This window comes from Triticum dicoccoides, chromosome 6B (genome assembly GCF_002162155.2).
Source record: "Triticum dicoccoides isolate Atlit2015 ecotype Zavitan chromosome 6B, WEW_v2.0, whole genome shotgun sequence".
Classification (NCBI taxonomy): Eukaryota; Viridiplantae; Streptophyta; class Magnoliopsida; order Poales; family Poaceae; genus Triticum; species Triticum dicoccoides.
Window position 1 is genome coordinate 712681060 of NC_041391.1, and position 7229 is coordinate 712688288.

A 7229-nucleotide genomic window follows, 5' to 3' on the forward strand; every position below is an offset into this window, starting at 1 on the left:
CTTAGCTAGGACAGGGTCAGCGGACTCTATATAAGCCACCCCTTAGCACAGGAACAAGGGTTCGCATTCATTGTAATCACCAAGAAGCAAGAGATACAACAGCTCCAGAGCTCGAGACGTATGGTCTTTATCTCCACCGTGAGGGGTCTGAACTTGTAAATCCTTGTGTCACATCTTCGTCATAGCTAGGACCAGTCCTTGTTCGTACCCCTAGTACTCACTATCAGAGTACAATTCCCAGGACAATTGGGGCCCACCTTGGGGCTTCAGATCTATTGAAGGGTTTAGTGGCCGTCAACTGTGTCTCCACAGCACTATTCCTTAGAGGACCTGCACCAAGACATCCTAACTGTCATCCACAAGGTCAAGGCAGCTCCTATAGAGGAGTGGCGACAGCAATGCGTCGGCGGCACATTCAGACGGCAATGGTGGTTATTTGATGGTCTCGAAATCAAGATGTATTTTTTATTAAGATTGAAACGCTTTATACTTTCGGTGAACTTTTATGATAGATCTAGATCGTTTTCGGAAAAGAAATTATGTGGCTGTAAACAACGGAGCAAAGTTCAGGTCTCCTGGTAGTCGACTTTGTTTGTTCTACCATATGGTAGGTTGAAGCGGGAAGCGGTCGAAAGGAAAACTAATCTAGTCGAGGCAAATTTATGTAGAAAGAATTATCCAGGCAACTTCGAACACACACGTACGCGGCAATTAAATTCCAAAAAGGATGCCACGGAATATAGAAGCTGACATGTTATTTTGGAAAGAACAAGCGGCCGGCTCCACCTATAAACCCGAAGCTCTTCTTCTCTATCATGCTTATATACGCAGCCAATACGATCGATCGATCTGGCCATACATAGCAGCAAAGCAAGACCAAGCTAATCGATAGAGCTAGCTGAACGGTGGGTTACCTACCGGCCGGGGTTAGACACCATGTTGCCGGGGTTAGACAACATGTCGCCGGGGTTGTCATCCACGGATCCTCAGAACCCGACGCCGCGGCGAGCCACCGGCGACAGCCCTTGCGTTTGCGTCCCGTGCTTTATTTGCATCGGTCTACTCCTTGTCGCTGCCGGCATCACGCTTTTTCTCCTCAACCTATGCGCCGAAACGCTCTACTCTGTCGCTATCGACTCCGCTGCCGGCCTTGACCCGTCATCGCCGACGGACCTCATGCTCGACCACGTGGAGTTCAACCTCACCCTCCGCGTCGCCTCTTCCTACAGCGTGTGGAGCCGGATGTGCATGGAGACCGGCACATACGTGGAGGTGTCCTACCGCTGCGTCCCGCTCGCCGCCAGTGCCGCTACGCCATACAAGCTCTGCGCCGGACCAAGGAAGTCGAGGGAGGAGCCCATAGTCGCGAGGGGCGTCGACGTTCACCTACCGGGGTACATGATGGACGGTCTCGTGGCGGACATGCGGAGTGGGGTGGAGGCGTTCGGCGTCACACTCAAGCAGTCCGGTGGTGATGCGCGTGTGGCGTTAGGCACGACGACGATGGGTATGATGGCTGCGGCCGCTGCGAGCAGTAATACCCCGTCTGGGACTCACACAATGAGTGTGACATCATGCGGTGCAAGGCGTGTTGGGGGCCCTGTCACTCCTTGTGATAGATGGGTTGAAATGTGCCCCGCCGTGATTCTTCCATGATGAATGCTTCTCGAATCTAAGATGTACGCTTGACATCCTTTCATAGTTTTAAATAGCCAGATATAGCTCCGCTATAGCTGTGCTATAGCTGTTTGAGCATGTTGCCCCCTAAGATAGGCAGTAGGGCTAGTTCTTTTCGGACGAGGTTGCTTCTTCTCCGGCGAGGTCCGGCCTCCCTGTCTCGTGCACCGAGGAAGAAGGAAAAAGTGACTGACGTAACAAAAAATTTAGATACCTGAAAAATAGCTAAACCGAATAACATTATAGTTAAGCTGCTCATTGTTATCCAATTTTTCTGATTAACTAAATAAATTATATAGTGTCAACTTGCGCGACTCGTTGAAGAAAAAGATGATGGTTGCGTTGACCGACCGAGTGGCCTGCGACTGCAAGTTGACAGCTGTCCATTGAGCTGCATGCATGTGCACTTAATCAACATTGTAATAGAGAAGCAAATAAAGTAGCTCATGAACTCGCTAGACTAGCTAAATTTCCTGTAACTTCTTATTGGTCTGAGGTACCTATGAATGAAATTGTAATGGTCCTCACAGACGATGTATTGGTTCTTTCTAATGAATAAAGTTTTCGGGTTATCACAAAAATTATTGTCGACACACGCAAGTTGCGAGTTTATTTACTACTCCCTCCGTTCCTAAATATAAGACCATTGAGAGTTTTCACTCTAAATGGTCTTATATTTAGGAACGCAGGGAGTACTTTATAACACGTTCACACTGGTGCAAAGGGCTATAGAGATCTTGTTTCATGTTTCCTTTGATAAAGGAACGGTACGGGAAATGCAAACACGTCAGGAAATGATATTCCAAAAATATGAGCCACGGAAATTGGCAGGAACCGACACTTCTGTTTATATATGGAAAGATGTAACATTTTGCTTTGGAAAGTATATATAATTTGCACGTACGAATTCCACCAAAGGAAGCTTCAAATCCACCCGTCTATATATATATATAGAAGCTTGTATACCCTGCAGCCAAAGCCAATCGATCGAGGAGAGCAAACGCTAGATGCGTCTGCGAGAGGAAAAAAAGGTTTCCGGCGCCCAGATGGGCATGGACCGGGCGGCCGTAGCCGTGGAGGAGGCGCAACAGCTGGTGGTGGATGCAGAGGAGCTGGCGGCGACCGCGGCAAAAAAGTTGAAGGCGGCACTGGCGGCTGAACAGCAAAGCCAGACGACCCCGCCGACAGTAGAGGCGGCGGAGGTGGAGGCTAATGCGGCGGTATGTCTGGCGGCGTTGGTGGACCGATTGGCGGCATCTGCGGAAAATCTGAAGGCGGTGGTGGCCATGGTAAGAAGAAACAAAAACAGATCCATGGCAGCAGCGAAGAAGGCAGCGACACCGAAGAAGGACATCAGCTGCGCGGAAAAGGTGGTGGTAGTCTGTGTACTGATGTTCATAGCAATGTTTTTCCTCCTCCTCTTCGCCGGAGTCATAATGGGCATATGCTACATGTTCCCGTCAGGACCATATGAACCGGATGATCCATTGAGCTACTCTGCCGCGATAGACTCCATCTCTGGCCTCGACCCGACCATGGACCATGGGCTATCGTCACTCGACATGTCGTTCAACCTTACCATCCGTGTCACCTCGATGAGCTACCAGAGAAGCGCATGCGTCGAGCCCGGGATGTACCTGGAGGTTGCCTACCGACGTGTGATACTCGCCACGAGCCCGACTATACAACAACAACTATGTGTCGGCCCAAAGGAAGCAATCGAGCACCGGCTCGTTGCGAGGGGGACCGGAGTGCGCGTGGCAGGGGCCGTGCTAGACAGCCTCGCGGCAGACATGAGGCAGGATGTGTTGGTGTTCCAAGTGACCCTCAGGCGGTCGGAAAAGTACAACAACGACGTGGTGGTGAAGTCATGTGGGGGTAGGCAGGTCGGAGCCGTCGTCGTGGACCTAGAAACAATGTGCAAGACACCTTGTCCCACACAACAATATTATCGTGATTCTGACTAGAGTCCTCAAGTGATGATGAATGGTCAAAAACTCAAGATTTGATCTACTAAGTTTTAGTTTTCATGATGTATACTCTCTGGTTTTCTAGGAATAAAACATTCTCCCTGGTGTAATTTCACTCTTGCCCGGCGTTTTTTAATTCACCTTTTCTTTCGCTTGAATTTTCAAATGACTCAAAGTTGTACAATTTCCAATCCAATATAAGATATTGCACGTGTGATCGTCTATACTTATGTTTCTCCAGAAAATTAACTCCAACACCATGGGATAATTTAAATAATCATTAAGCAACATATGACACTACCACAACAGAGACAAAGATTTCAAAGATAAGTTGAACATAACTTACATTCGACCCACGTTAAAGTGCCAACAGCAGAACCAGTATACATGACAACCTCACAAATTAAACATCTGAATATGCCATCTACATTCTCGCACACACGGTTGATTGCATGGTAAGGTTATTGAACATGTACAGCAGGATAAAACCGATCGGATCACACGCGAATAAGTCCAGCCAGAATTAGTTATCAATGATGATACTTTTCTTTGAGAATAGCTTCCGTTCCTCTGTGCAGAACACTCCGTCTTATGCTGTACAAGAAAGCTAAACGAGGCTGAGCATTGCTTTGTTTTCCAGTCCATTGTGTGAATTGAACTACAGCTTTCATCTCTTTCCTCTTTCCTCTTCACCCATTGTTGAATGCAAGTTATGTTCAACTTATGCACAATTTATGTCGTCGTGAAATTTCTAATTTTCTTTTCTTTCTATGTAAAATCTATTTGGATGGGAGTATGGGACTTCTGTGGTTGTGAATTTTTAAATTCTTTTTTTTAGGAGGGGGGCGAGGGGCAGGGGGGGTGGGCGTTTCTTCTTTTTTGAAGTCAACATACATGGAGCACTATTATCCATCGTGGAAAGGGAGACGGTAGATGCTTACCACCTGAAGGCAAGTAGGTCCACTCTTTGCTATTCAAAACTTCAGTAATGTTCAAGACAAATTGATTTAGATTATGAGATTGATAAACACTGTTCAAGAGCTAGGTTGGTGCTGTGATGGGCCTTAGTACACAGTTCTAACCAAAATTTTCATAATCAACGGTTTCCTGAAATTTGCACAAACAAAAGTTTACTGCTAAGGAATCATATAACATCGAACAACCAACAGTGCTTCATAAAATATGTGGTACAGTTAAACTGGAATCATATAACATCGAACGACCAACATTTTCTTCATTCAATGCATTCCTCATAGTAAGTGATTTAACTACTGATCAGTCATCTCAACACATTCGAGCAAGATCTTCGGCAGGCATGTATTACTAGTTAATAAAAGCATAACAGACAATGCCATTCTGGAGTACTATGGACAGTATAGAATCTTGCATGTTTAGTGTTACAGTAATTAAGGCAACAACATACCAGCTTGGCTCTTGGTTGGTTATCCATGGTGAAGTTGAAATCGCTTGCTCGGGAGAAGTAACGACGACCACAGTTTGCAGGCAACCTCGACGGTGTTCCTCTCGTCGGCGGTGTGAGTCTATCTTGTGTAGCCAGGTCGACTAGGGTCCCCTATCTTGCGAGCTTGTTCTAATGGTTTTAGTCTTGTTGTCCGTAAATTAACCGAGCAACTCTTATTTTTAGTGAATTGGGCCCTAAGGGCCCCGACTTAAAAATATAACTATGCATTGGTGTTTTGATTGAAATATCATATGTAAGTGCATAATCGTCATGTATTTATGGCCCAACAACGATATATTGGTGAATGTATCAAATGCATAAAAAAGGATCCCACTAACAAGAGGTCCGAGTTAAGTGTGGGACCATCACAACACCATTGATTACACATGGAGGGTTCGACATCCAATAAGTACTAGTGGAACTACAAGGTCGTGCATGGGTTCTGACACCACCTTCATTAGTGCCATCATATTGATGCAGCGAAGTCGTTACCCCATTGGTCCTGGAGCCTAGGATCAACAACTTCAGAGGTTGTCCTGGTGATGACTAATGGAGAGAGGGTGCTCAACATAATCTTCACTAACGACACCCTGCATGGCCTCTAGATCACGAGGCTGTTGTTAACAGTGGTCTCCCACATTTTCCGACATATTGATCGTTCCCGGATCTCCAACGACCCTGCCCATACAGAATCAGCTTAAGGTTGCATTCAGGACAATCGAAGCAAGTCCGATCAGAGAGGCTTTTCCCGACATACTGTTCAATGCAATCTTGCAAATATGAGCGCTCGCCTAAGATCATGTCGAAACCAACGGCATGCACCGGTGCCTAACTTGTCCTAAGGAGTGATTTTATTGATGCGCTAAGGCTGGCCATGGTGGGGATAACATAACTAGTAACATGCACTTGTGACTAGCAAACATGCTTATGTGGCACACAATTAAAGAAGAGAGAGAGGGTTAGAGTAACAAAGGTAGATACTGTATCATGTTAAATGTTATGCTACTTTGTGTTATGCATGGCAATAAATATGGTCATCTATAATACTCTCTCCGTTCCTAAATATTTGTCTTTCTAGAGATTTCAACAAGTGACTACATACGGAGCAAAATGAGTGAATCTTACACTCTATAATATGTCTACATACATCCGTATGTTGTGTTCATTTAAAATGCCTGGAAAGACAAATATTTAAAAACGGAGGGAGTACTACTTTATGTTACTATGCACTATTGAGGTAGTATCATATACTAGTATCATATGCATGATACTAGTATATGATACTCCCCACTATGAGTAGCCTAAAATCAAGCTCATGTATGACAAGCACAATCTAGACCTGGCTAGGGCAAAGAAGGTCAAGGCCAAGAAGGACAACGTCAAGTGGGTGGCCTTGAGGTACACCCTGGTCCGTTCGAGCGACTCCGAGATGGATGGGAGTTTTTCCTAAGGCATTGGACCAAACGTTATTGTGCATGCATATAGAGATTGTGTGTTCATGTTTTGATTGTGCAATGCAAGTACTTTCTCCTTCAAAGACTTCTTTTAAAACTGGAACCTTAGGGCTCAATCTACAAATTAGGAAGAAGAGAGTTGCCTGGTTAATTGATAGAAACGAAAACTAAAAATGCCTATTGATGGGGCACAACACACACCAAATCGAAGAAAACTTCGTGGATGTTGCACATAGGTGTGTTCATCATCACTTCTCCCGGCGAGCAGACCCCGACTCCACGGCAAGTAACTGCCGACCAAGCGCACACATTGCAGAGGTTGTGAGAAGCCACATGAAGATCAATGCTAAGAAATCAGCCACACGTGGTGGTGCACTGCTATGCCTATTCTAATGGCGCGCTTGGAAGGAGAACTATGCAAGGCTAGCATTGCGAAACACCACCAAACATACCACATGTTGTCCGTAATTTTCACCACCCAAACTACACCACTGCAGCTCTGAATGCACCACAACAAACGACAAAAGATAGTTCCGATGAGACACATAAGAGTCAACTACCGCAGCCATTGTCGCGACCCACGCATCCATCACTCATGTCGTCGTTGCCACAGAAGCGCCATAGCCACATATCCATTGGTCCCTTTGCCGAGTGAAACTCCAAAAA